Source organism: Leptodactylus fuscus, chromosome 5 (assembly GCF_031893055.1).
Source record: "Leptodactylus fuscus isolate aLepFus1 chromosome 5, aLepFus1.hap2, whole genome shotgun sequence".
NCBI classification, from domain to species: Eukaryota; Metazoa; Chordata; class Amphibia; order Anura; family Leptodactylidae; genus Leptodactylus; species Leptodactylus fuscus.
In genome coordinates this window covers 41,529,356-41,542,644 of record NC_134269.1, presented here as the reverse complement: position 1 = coordinate 41,542,644, position 13,289 = coordinate 41,529,356, and the positions used below count along the sequence as shown (strand labels likewise).

At 43.0% G+C, this 13,289-nt stretch overlaps 1 protein-coding gene and 1 long non-coding RNA gene across 2 annotated transcripts in view; one reads left to right on the top strand and one right to left on the bottom strand.

Annotated features, from left to right (window-relative positions):
- The window catches only part of LOC142202762 (uncharacterized), an 827,816-nt gene that overhangs the window by 123,051 nt on the left and 691,476 nt on the right, over positions 1-13,289 (top strand). The gene's annotated exons all lie outside the window — the stretch shown is intronic.
- Positions 1-13,289, bottom strand: part of LOC142202758 (gastrokine-1-like) — a 474,099-nt gene that overhangs the window by 442,683 nt on the left and 18,127 nt on the right. The window lies entirely within an intron of this gene.

The following is a 13,289-nucleotide window of genomic DNA, read 5'->3' as shown; positions in this document are numbered from 1 at the left end:
TGGGATATTAAACCCCTTTTACGTTTTTTCAGTGCCATATACCCCACCCTGGTGCTAGTATAATGCACCCCATGAAATATAACGGTGTAAAAAGTCGCTTGCTCTTTCTCGGTGGCGTCATCGCTGCGGTATCTGGTACAGATGCCAATCTTTTGTATTGCATTGATAAGTAGCCAAAGCAGAGTGTGAAGAAGCCCTTAGGACCCTTGATATCACCCCTTCAATTTTATTGTATCAGTGGCAGGTACACTTTAAAAGGAAATTTGTCGACTTACGAGTGATACGGTCTTCTGTCCCACGAGCGGAAAGACCTATAGTAATAATTTATATTTTTTTTTTCTTGTATAATAGGCCCCTTCTATCAAAACTGACAGAGAAAGCCGCCCTGATGCCCATAGCAGCCCATTACAATGCAGGTTTCATTTGTTTGCTGCAGTTTAGGGCCCCATTCACACATCACAAAATGAAGAGGAATTTGGGACAGACATCCACCTTTGATTCCTCTTTATTCTCCGGCCACGACTCCACGTTCCGCTGTGACTTTCCGATGCTCATTTGGCCCAGGTGAATGGAGAGTCTCGAATCCACGGCAGGAACAGGACGCTGTGTCCCTTTGAAAACAGCGAGGGGCAGTATTAAGGTGGAATTTGCCGCCGATTTTGTGGGCGGTATTCTCCTCAAAATAAGTCGTAAATTCAGCAATGTGAACGGGGCCTTGTGCTGAACTCTGTTTGCTATAGGTAACTAGGGTCCTTTTTGTCTGTCAGTTTTGACATAGGAGGCCCAGGTTATCTGTATATTTGGGATTATTGAGTTAAGAGGCTCCATCAGCAAAAACCACACAGAACACGACGTTCACTAGGAGCAGACGTAGCTCCTCCAAGGCCATAGCAACCAATGCGGCTTTCATTTTCTAACTTGCACTGGAAAAATGACAACTTTAGTTTGATTGCTACGGGAAACATGAGGCCTACACAATCCGTGCCATGAAACGGTATCATAAAACTAATCAATATCTGGGACTTGTCCACTTAATTGTCTCATTGGGGACTGAAGCCCTTCTGTCATGTGATCGACCCTGTCATAAGTGGTCGGTACTCCGAAATCTGACAATATGGCTACCAGATTTAGAAGGCTTTCTATTCTACCTGGTATACAACTGAAAAGGACATTTGGGCAGTTCTCAGCCAATCAGAATTGTTGACATTGCTCACTCTGCTCCTCCTACATGTCATTTTTTGTTGGATGCCAGGAAGACTATATGGCCTTGTTACGGCTCGTTCACACGGGGCAGGTTCTGACACCGAATCCACCCCTTACAATGGAAGTCTATGTAGCCCGCTAGCTTTCTTTTTTCACGGAAAAAAGAAGCGAGCTTCCCTTTCTTCAGACGGACTCTGCGGTTGGTTCAGTCCCGGCGTCCGCCTCGCGACAGCACCCTCCGGACTAGGCCCATTCATTTAAGCCTACTCCGGAGGGGGAAGCTACGACAGTCGTTGCAGGTGCATTTTGGTCCAATTCTGATGCGACGTCCCATATCAGAATCAGGACCAAAATGCGCGGCACTTATCCCTGTGTGAACTAGCCCTTACATGGTTGCTAAGTGTGAATGGTGCCTTACTCTTCTAAGCACCATATGGTCTGTGGCCCTAGAAATCACTCTTGTGTACAAGTCCTGGTATATTTTTTGGTACTGGAATAACTTGTGAATTATTCATCTCTCTACAGTGCTTATAAATATCGCTCTGTACTTTTTTTTCTTTTAATGTTCTGTATATATGATTTTTCCCGTGGCTATACATACCGACCGCGTCAGTACTAAGCAGGGTTTCTGTACACTTGTCCTAAAATGCTACCGATTGTACTTGTTGTGAGGATTTCCTATTATTACATGTGGGTAACTTCATCTTGGTGACTGTGCCATTATCCCACATTATCCGTACAGTGTGAAATCCCTATAGAAGTATATTTATATATGGTGTAACTGGTAGTATGGCGCCATAGCCGTGTAAGTCCGTCTGTATTTCTTTTTTTTTTTTATTCCTATATATAGTAAAACTGATGGCATTTTTTCATTGATAGTGTCAGATTTCTGATGTTCTCTGTAGTGTAAATCCTATTCTCAGTGGGTTTGGATAAGTATTTATTCTGATGGGTATTTTACACCAACATAGTATATAAGTGTGTAAAATCTATTGGAGGTATAGAGCCATAAGGTGAGAGGACTCTGCACACTCTGTCGCCATCTTTACGTGCTTTTATTTCCATGTTTTATGATCATCCCCAACCCACCCACCATCTTAGGGTACGTTCACAGGGCAAAACACTCTTCTGTACATTTATATACGTATTTTGGCTGTGGAACCTGTGGCAGAGTTAGGCAGTAAGGTTAAGTGATGTGTGGTCATCCATCACGGTTTCAGGGCCATCAAGATCGCTGTAGTGTTCTGAAAAAAAAAAGCGTTCATCTTGAAAAACTCCTCAGACTTGGTTTTTTGGGGTTTTTTCATGCGGATTCTGACACATTTCTAAGTTGTCATCAGCGTGATAAAACATGGTGTGAACATACCCTCACCTTGACGCAGTTTCAAAACTGCAGTATATTACCGGTTTACTTGCGATTTAAGACCCCATCTTAAAGGAAAGTTGTCACCAAGGTAGTTCCCATTTAGATTAGATCAGGGCCATATCAAAGCCAAACCCATAGTCCCAACTGTACCCACTAAATGGCGCCAAAAAATCCCATGCAAGCATAACGCCAATTCCTATATCAGTGTTTCTCAACGTTTTCAAGTGAAGTACCCCCTAGTGAGAAAAAGATCCAACAGAATAATCCCAAAGTAGCAATCACTTATAAATGACTTATAACCGTTATGTAATGGCCACCCACAGTATCCCAGGTGCAATATAATGGCCCCCACATTGGCCCAAGTATTATATAATGAGCCTGATATACAACATAATGACCACCACAGTGCCGCAAGTGTTATATAATGGCCCCCCACAGTGCCCAAAGTGTGTACTATAATGACCCCCACATGAAACCTTATCACCCGCTACAGTACCCTTAAGTGTTATATAATGGCCTGACATGTAATATAATGTTCCCCACACTCAATTATATCTATATTGCGTATTGCACTACATGCCCAGGATAGACGCCATGCATTGCCGCAGTCAGTGACTCCTTCCATGAATACGGATGGCGGGGCTCATTGCTTTGTGCATTAAATAAGCTTTACTATGCACCTTTTATAAATTACACCTGGTTTCTCAGTTTTACCTACAGTGTTTCCTTTAATCCACTGGTCTCCTAACATGCCTATGTGCATGTGAATAACTATTTGGTTTGCTCACGTTTCCCCCTATATTTTGGGGTAACGGCCAATAACCATACAGTCAGCGCAGTAGTAGTTATTTCTCCGTATCTGCCCCCTACAGCCTTCTACATACGACAGATCCTGACGTGTCATACCTTAGCCTTTACCGTGCGGCTTGTTTTTCTTCCAATTTGCCGTTTTCGGTTGCCCTGTACCTATAGCCCTATCACTCCAGAGCCATTCATGGGAAATGTGATGCTTTATTTCCCAAGTTCACCCTGAACAAAGCCATAGACTGCCCCCTGCTTATCACCCCCGAATACTCGCATAGGTCTCATTACATTTCTTTCACTGACCCACTTGCGTGTGAAAACGGATACTGCCCGACCTTCCAGATTATAATGTTATACGCACAATTGGGTCTGAGCGGCATCCTTGTCTTCATTCATTTCATGGTTCACTACATTTTACCTTCGCAGTCAGTGCGCTCTTCTGTTTGTGTGCAAACCTAAGATCCTCTATACGAGAAATGTGCAGTATTATCTACAAATACCGCCTATAGTCAGTATTCAATTGCCCTACAAATTTTTCTAAATCCCATTTTAACTTGTGATCCTTTGAGAGTTTACTTACTACAGTATATGTCAAGATCTTCAGGATGTAGAAGGGTTGCAGGGAAAGGAAAGATCTGCTTTGAAGCTCTTATTGCTTTACAAATGGTTTGTTTCTCCGTACTGTTTTTATGCATCAATTTATAGGTTACATTAAGGTTTTTTTTTTTTTTTTTTGCTGTTGTACAGGGAGGGGTTTGCTGAACATTTTTTGTAAAACTTGATTTAGGGAGGTCTGTCCAATATATATATATATATATATATATATATATATATATATATATATATATATATATATATATATATATTATATTTACAGCAAATGCCAAGGTGCAGGAGGAATTGAAGTTATATATGTGATATACTGGCTATAAAAGCTGACTATGGGATGGATTTTTAAAGGGTCCTCCAGGATAAACTGTTTTTGGTAAGGTGTCCAGGGAACGTGGAAATTAAAAAAAAAAAATAATAATAGTCCAAAAAAAACCCAAAAACCTACTCGCCGGTCCTGGGTGCTCTCTTGTCTCCCACCGCAGCCAGGTCCTTTTTCCCCTGGGTAAAACAGTGGGAACCAAGACATCACTCGCATACATCACCTATGATGCCCTGTGGCCTTTCCTTAGGGAGCCTGCACACGGAGTTTACCCTCGCTCATTCTGAACGTAAAACTCGTTCAGAGTGAGCGGCGTAAAAAACAGATCCCATTGTCTTGAATGGGTGCCAGCATACGCGCGTATCACATTGAAATCAATGGGAGGCTTTTTTACCCATTGCTTTCAATGTGATATGCGCGTATGCCGGCACCCATTCAAGTCAATGGGATGTTTTTTACGCCACTCACTCTGAACGAGTTTACGTTCAGAATGAGCGAGCGTAAACTCCGTGTGAAGGCTCCCTAAGGCCTCCGATTGGCCTCTGCGGTCACACGCAGTGATGTCTTCTGCCAGAACAAGACCTCAGGAGCAGCAGGACCAAGACAGTTTTTTTTTTTTTTTTTTTCCCTCTTACCTTCTTGGCCTCCTTGCCTAAAAAGGTTTATCCTGGACAAGCCCATGCTAAGGGAGAAATTTCTGATTGTTTTCTGCTAAAAGAAAGTGCAGTAGGTTATTAAAGTATATTACAAAAATGTTCAGAAAAACCCTCACTCTATATACATCAGCCAAACTAAAAAATAGAAATGACACACTTGACAGGGGTTGTACAGTATTCATTAAACATGGCTGATCCCTTCCAAAAACTTCACCCTGTTTAGCAGGTGGTCGGCGGTGGATCTCAGCGCTATTCTATTTTTTATTTATTTTATGTAGATTGTGAGTCCCACATAGGGCTCCCAATGCACATTTCTCCCCCCCATCTGTATGTCTTTGTGTGGATTTCTTCCCATATTCCAAACACGGGGAGAACATACAAACTCCTTGCAGATGTTGTCCTTGGCAGGATTTGAACCCAGGACTCCAGCGCTGCAATGCTAACCACTGAGCCACCATGTTGCAACAGCGCTATTCTATTCAGTGGATTACCAGCCAACCTATTTTTTAATCTTGTACAGCCCCTTTAAGAAAGTAAGTGCTTATGCCCCCCCCCCCCCCCCGTAGGCACAACACGGGTGTTTAGACCTGACTACAACTTTCTTTTATCCTGCACAAATTAAATATCTTGGTCATGTATAGCCTATGACTATACCTTGGGACAAGAAGTGTTGTCATGTGGACTTTGCATAATCTCGGTTTTGTTAAAATGGTCCTTAGAGGAAGCAGATCAGAGAGTATCCTGCGACCCTGGCATGCAACTGCAATCTATAACCCAGCAGCAGGTGTGCCAATTCTCTGCAGCACCTCCACAGGTGAAATAGAGCATTACACACTGGCCATTGAAATCAAAGCAAAACTAGACCTGGTCCTCCAGAATAGGAGGTATTCTCTTTAGCTTCTCTCTACTTTGGTTAATAAGAGATTCCTGGACAAGGTGCCCGCTCTTTTAACTCTTTCCTATAGGGTTGATATTTTTAGGGATCATTTGGTAGTCAAATGGGGCAAGACCGGTTAGTTACCCTAATGATAGGTAATGGTATTAACTCTAAGTACTGTGATGGAAATTGTAATATGGAAGAGCAGGGTTAACTTTGGCGTGGTGAGGAATTCTTTTTGTACATGAATCTGCTACCAGGGGGCGCCATTACTTGGGTGGCCCCCCCTTACTTTTTGTGATTTGTGCTGTTGCTCGCACCTGTAGCTGGGAACGGAGTAAATCTTGAACAATTGTGCCATGTAATACATTTCATACATTCCTAAATATTAGTCGCAATGGACAAACTCTGTAAGATGTGTAACTGACCTAGTACATGCACTAATGGATGTTTTTTTTGTTTGTTTTATTTTTTTGCTTTTTGCTGATGTATAGAGTTGAAACTAAGAAATTCTAAATCCTTAAATTATATTTGTTTTTCGTTCTATTTTTATTTCACGTTGAAGGCGATTTGTATGTATAATTCTTAGACTGCCGGGAAGAGCGTCTTCTAGATTTCTTCCAGGAGTTACCGAGTTATTTGCTGGATGTTTTTTGTTTTCATTTATTTTTTGACTGTAACATAAGGTTTCTTTTCTCCCGAGATGTAATTTGTTACAATTTTTTTTACAGAAATTATTTCATATTTAGTGTATTTTTTTTTTTCTAACATGGCTTTCATTTATCGTTAAAATATATTTAAGACAAATATGTAATATTGGACCAGATGTTGTGAATAATAGTAGAAAAAAAAAGCTATTTTATTCTGTATTTTTAAAGCTTGTTAAATATAAATAATAAAAATTGATATACCTGCGGGTCATTATTCTTCTTCCCTCCCTTCGAGGTAATAGGGGCAGGTTATATTACATGTTACTGAAATATTTCAATTGTTAATGTGCAAAATTTGTTACACTGTTATGAACCAGAAATTGGATTTTAAAAGGATCTGTCCATTCTCCTGGTATGTCTATTTTAGTAAATACTTGCATTAACCTTAAAGGGGTTGTCCAGCCCAAAAAAAAAAGGATTTTTCCTACTACTGATCTGTATATAGGATAGGTCATCGGTACGTGATCTGTGGGGGTCTGACACCTAGATCTGGCAGCCTCCAGGCAATAGATGGGAAGTGTGTGCAGGCTGCTCCTATTCATGTAAGGATATGTTCACACTAGCGCTCAGTCTCCATTGAGGGTTACCGTCCCCCATTCCGCTTGACAAATGCAAGCAGGACTTGTCTCTCCACATTTTATGGATGGAAACCCGGCGGACCCCATTATAGTTTATGATGTCTGTGGGTAACAATTTTAACAAGTAACAAGTGGATTAGGGCTCTTTCACACGGGGCAAGAGGGGGCGGATTTTGGTTCTGAATCCACGTCAGAATCGGCCCCCTCACAATAGAGGTCTATGTAGACCGCTAGCTTACTTTTTTTCTGTGAGTAGAGGAATAAGGCAGGACGGCGCTCACAGGTCCAATAGATTTTATTAATAAGAAGAATTTTTTCTGTGAGTGGCATGTTCCTGCTCACAGAAAAAAGAAGCGAGTTGCCCTTTCTTCAGGCGGATTCCGTGGCTGATTCAGCCCCGGTGTCCGCCTTGCGGAAGCACCCTCCGGCCTAGGCCCATTCATTTGGGCCTACTCCGGAGCGGGAAGCAGTGACTGTCGGAAGCCACGACAGTTGTGGCAGGCGCATTTTGGCTTCCCGTGTCACAATCAGGACCATAATAGCCATACCGTTCCCCGTGTGAACTAGCCCTTAGGCTTCCGATCTTTGCGTCCCCGAGCAGAACCATGCATTACAGAAATGGAACTGTGGCCCGTCTACTCAATAGCATTGGTCCTGGGGAATTGCAGTCTCGCTCCTGTTACTTTAATAGGAGAGCCTGCATGTGCTCCCCATTCGCTGCTGTATCTTCTGGCACTTGGGGGGGAGGGGTGGGGAGAGCTACTCGAACAGCTGATCTGCATGGGGTCGGGGTATCAGACCTCCATAGATCAGATATAGATGACATATCCTGTGGATAGATCATCAGTATGAAAAAATCAATTTGAGATTGGAAAACCTCTTTTAAATAACATTGTTGTCCCCCTGGTATTCCTCCTGGAAGTCTACAAGTTCACAGCTGTGTGTTACTATTCCTCTCCTCTATGAAGCTTATTTCTAGATAGTCGTCGCTGTTAGATGGTGTAGACGCACACCCTGTAGACACAATTCCAGGAGGAATAACTGAGGAACACTTAGTATATTTCTAAAATGTACATGGTGTAAGAGCTGACGAGTCCTCTTAAAAGCCCTGCAATTAAAATCTGTTTTAGTTGTAAAGTTTCTGTACTATGTAGATGGCGAGTGAACTTGTGTATAATATCTTTGTGCTGCGGAGTTGTATATACACCATTCCTTTTGTAGGTAACAAATTTTTCTACAACATTGTACCCGATTATAACAATTTTTTTTTTTTTTTAACTTTTCATAATTGCCTGTGTATACCACAATAATGTTAATACGATACAATGGCAGAAGTTAATGAACCGAATCACGATTTGTACGTTAATATGTAGCGCATCAAAATTCCAAGAAGAGAATCCTAGTAAAAACGAACCGAAAGCGACTGAGAAAGATGACCTTTTAGGGAACCCAACTGTAACCCCAAATGCTCAATGGACTTGTCGAGAGTTATTGGATGTGTCCTGGAATGACGCCCTACTTGCTTCTTGGACTGATTTTTAATAATTGAATAAATTGGTCTGTCAATTTGTGAACTTATGTGACCTCCATGGATTTATTAACAGGATTCGGCTCATGGGGTGGAGTTAGCGAAAACTCCTCCTACTGGGTCCCGATGCAAAATATGTGACGGGGCCATTTCTTACCTTGTGATATCTATATTGTAGGAAGGCTCCAGGGCCCGTTAGTGGTTGCTACTTCCCGACCCCCTTTAGCCATGCCCATTCACTAAAAACGTCTTTTTTAGTAGTAGCAATAAAGTAACAAATCTGGAATAACTCTGTTTTGTACCATTCCTCTGTTATTCCTCCTGAATATTTGTTAATAGATCCCCTTGTCACCTGACAGCACAGATTAAACCGTATCATGGGGTATAAACACGCACTATTGAAAAGGGAAATGGTAAACAGCCAGTTATCAATGAATTTATTTGCCAGGAGGAATAACAGAGGAGCATTCCGATACAGTTATAAAGAGAGATGCTCCAGAATTATTCATAAATAGGGGTTGCAGATGAAGTTTTCTACAGATAGATTAATAGGTGATGGGACTTTAATGAGGACCATGCTCTACTGTCAGTTGGGCGGTCCTTGGCAGGAGTAGACAGACAGGAGCCGCCCACCTGTCAACAGAGACCTGGAAAGCTGCTTAACTGGTTGTCGAGCTCTTTTATATATCGAACACCTATAGTCTGGTTAGGTCACCGATCAATAAGAAATGAGTGAGGGTCCTGCTGTTCAGCTATGTGAAGGGATGGTGGTGCATGTACAAGTACCGTGAGCTCTTCCCTGTTGCTATTGCACACCAACTCATTCCTCGTGATCTTGTGGTGTTATTACAGTCTTATCCCAATCACTTCTATTGGGCAAGGCTGCTTATATCGTGCACTCGCTATGTGCAATGCAAACAGTGAAGAGGTCATGGCTCTCACCCAAGCAATGTGGCCTTTAATCAGCTGATCAGCAAAGGTTCTCAGCTGTCCGGCCCCCACTGATCTTTCACTGATAACCCATCCTAAGCTGAACAACCCCTTTAAGCCTACCTTTATTATCAGTATTACTATGAATGAAAAATTTTAATCTAGTACCCAAAAAGCGATCCCTAAGGCTGGATTCACTTGGACCAGGAACTCGCCCTGTACATTGGCCAGATTCACCAGTCTGAACCCTGAGCTGGCATACTGAGCCTGGTTTGGGTCTGTAAACCATTTCCTGAACTGAACCTGACCTTACCCTACCAGCCTAATTCTGAGGTGCTGTCAGTAACTTGCTCCGACCACAACTCCTCCTCTATAACCATAAAATGACCACCATATCTGTCTCCTGGTCGGACCCTACAGAGCAGAGGGACACGGACGTGGAACACTTACTGCAGAGAGCACTTCAGCATTAGGGATCACCATCAGGGGAACCGGCAGGGCAGTGACGCCAGGTAGAAATAGTTTTGCAGGTCTCCTCCCTAGAACTGTCAGCAGTTTTACAGTGTCCAAATTGCTGACAGACTCTCTTTCATATGGCCTGAAAATGTGGCTGAATGTAACCAGTTTTGGGGTCAAGTGCATGTCTGTGCATTGTATATATGGCGCCATAATGGTACTGCTGTAGCTGTGCATGACCCCTGTACTGTACCTCCATATGCCTCTGATTTCATACACAATAATAGGGGTTCTATTGTCGGGTTTTGTACATCTGTAACAAAAGATAGTAGCAGCCTTATAGGGAAGAAGATCTCCTTACATAGATCTCCAAAATCCTGAATTTTCATAGAGAATTCTGCTAAATTCAGATTGATATGGATTAGGGTTTATAGAAACTCCACCCAGGACTGAGCGTTGCCAGAGGAGGCTCGAATATCCCCATTTTTATAAATGCACATCTTAGAAACCGTACCTATACACAGATGGAGCCTCTGAGATTGCTCTATCCAGCACTGTGCACCCACAGACAATGGAGCAATCCGCAGTGTAGCCACCGCCATAGGTCCTGTGGCAAGGACAAGAAAGAACGCTTCTTTTATTTGTGTCCCAAAAACAATGGAAGGCAGATACTGGTCAGAATTGGAGCTGATTTTAAGTCCGTATATGCCTAAAAATCTGCTCCATATTCATACCCTTAGCCCCGTTCGTGGCTCATTGTGTTACTGTTGTAAGTCCCATCTGTGTTTCCATGGCTGACACATGATGTCGACACTATAAGTTCTAGTGCCTTACAGGGCACAATATATATCCCCATGTTAGGTGTATGTATTTAAGCTGGGTTGCCGTGGGGTCATGTTTCGTTTTTGCCTTAGTTTTTTTTAGTCTTTTGCCCAGTTGATGGTGAGCGAAATAGGTATTAAATTGCTAAAATATAATTGATAAAATATGTGGGTAATCCTCCTCCATTAGCCATGGCAATGACAAACATTTGGGCACTTTTATCACACATAGGACACAAGGAGCGTTGTGGAGTAGGGGAGTCAGCGGCTGCCATACAGGTGCTCAACCCCAACACCCACAAGGGTCTACCGGAATAAGGTTGACGTCTCTGCTTTATCTGGATCATCCATGTATTGCATGTTGGACCCTTTATTGGCTTATCCACCATGTAATATTATATTTTGCCTGCAGTGAAACATGAGACAACCCTTTTATACACAAGTGTGGATGACATGGATCACATTGCAGATAGCTGCTAACAAGGTCTGGCCGTAATTTGTCATGTCTGGATGGCGGAAGCTACTTCACACCGTATACTATAGTATATATACTATATATTAACCTGTGTGCACCTGTCAGGACATGGTAACAAGAACCGGGCGCCCACTCCTTGTAGTACCATTCACTGGATCCTACCGTATGGTGTAGGACATGGTAGACTGCTTACGTCAGGGCACATGGTATTGTTCTGCAACTGATACATTGGAGGAAATTTGGCAACAATTCCAGTTTTATTGCGCCAAAGATGTGCCAAAGATGTGCTCACCACTTTCTGCAGATATGGATGGAGAGGGGCAGAGAACACATCTATCATAACTCACTTCTGGCATGAGATATGCAGAAATTCTCTACTAGTTCCTGACTGGTGTGGATTTTGATCCTGACCCACGGGTGTGCGCCGGATTTACTAAGAGGTCTGAGCCGCTTGATAATTTAGGCATGCCATGTGCCAGTCGGGGACATTATTAGGACACCGCAAATAGAACCCATAAAACTTAACCTTTACTACATAATATTAATAGCATATATCCAATAAATCAGCAAGGTTTACAAAAAACAAAGCACAGGTAAGTATCTGTACCAAGTCCCAGTAAGAACTACTCCCATAATAGACAGTATGCAGAGAAAGTAGGAGCAATCTTACCAATGTAACCATCTAATGAGCAAGGACCAGGCCTGGGTTTCGGTAAAACTCCAGTAAGGGACACCTTCTGGAACAAACAGACTAACCCTGGTTTACCCACTGATAGAAAGGTACATGATGTAAATTTGCAACGTACTAGACTGGTCTTTTTCTTACACGGTTCACGGGGGCTATCCTACCAAAACCACCCATGGGCACAATGAGGGAACGCCTTGCGGTAAAGGATGGTGTCAGTAGTTCCCTCAGGACAAATTCTGGTGGCGATCTCCTGCCTAGTAGAAGGAGGGTGCCCTTGATGTGGGGTGCAGGGATTTATCGGCCATATTTGCAGTTGGGAACAATTTTTTACCCTAGGATAAAGAAGATTGGTTTCTGCCTCCTCGGGCGGAGAGCCGTCTGCGCATGCCCACAGGCCACAAGAAAATGGCCGCTTACTTACTTTGTAAGCGGCCATTTTCTTGTGGCCTGTGGGCATGCGCAGACGGCTCTGCCCGAGGCCTACAATGTTCAAAGCCTGCGCCGGAAGACGACACAGGAAGATGACGTTCCTAACGAAGATGGAGGCGGCGCTGGAGAGTTCTCTGGCAGCATTGGGGACGCCGTACTGCGAGAGAATTCATTTGCATACCGGCAAAAACCTATATTTCAAGCAAACGGTGGCCCGGAGAAGACTTCTAAAGGGAGAAGACGAATAGCCTTTCTTAAGGCTATTCCGACGTGGTAGGGAAAAAAAATGTGTTAAAATGATAGGATCCCTTTAAGGCAGCAGGACCTATAAAAAGGACAGGTCAGATGTTCCAGTAGTTGGCAGACTCAGTAGGTTTTACCTATACATGCACACGACTGTAGTTTGGGTGAGTGGGTTTTACAGTTAGCATACTGACCCCTTCTTTTATATGACCATATATGTTTTTCACAGGTTTTTGTGGGATCCATGAGCCTGGATACACAACTCAGGACAAGTCCTATTACTGTTGTTTTGGCAGTCTGGGCTCTTTTATCAAAATGAATGAGTCTACGGAAAGCTCAGATTGCACATGGATGTCATTCAAGCGTTGTCTATTCTGTTTCCTAACACACCCATGTAACACCCATGTAACACACCCTACGCCCAAACAGCAGCACAAGATGGGGACTTAACAAGTAATACCCCTTCTAGGGAGGGCGATCCTGACAAGCAGAGGTCAGGATAGAATAACCAAAAGATTTTGCCTTGGAAACATGCCAGTCTAACCTATAGTGTCTGGCGAACGTCAAGTGGGAAGACCAAGATGCAGCCGCACA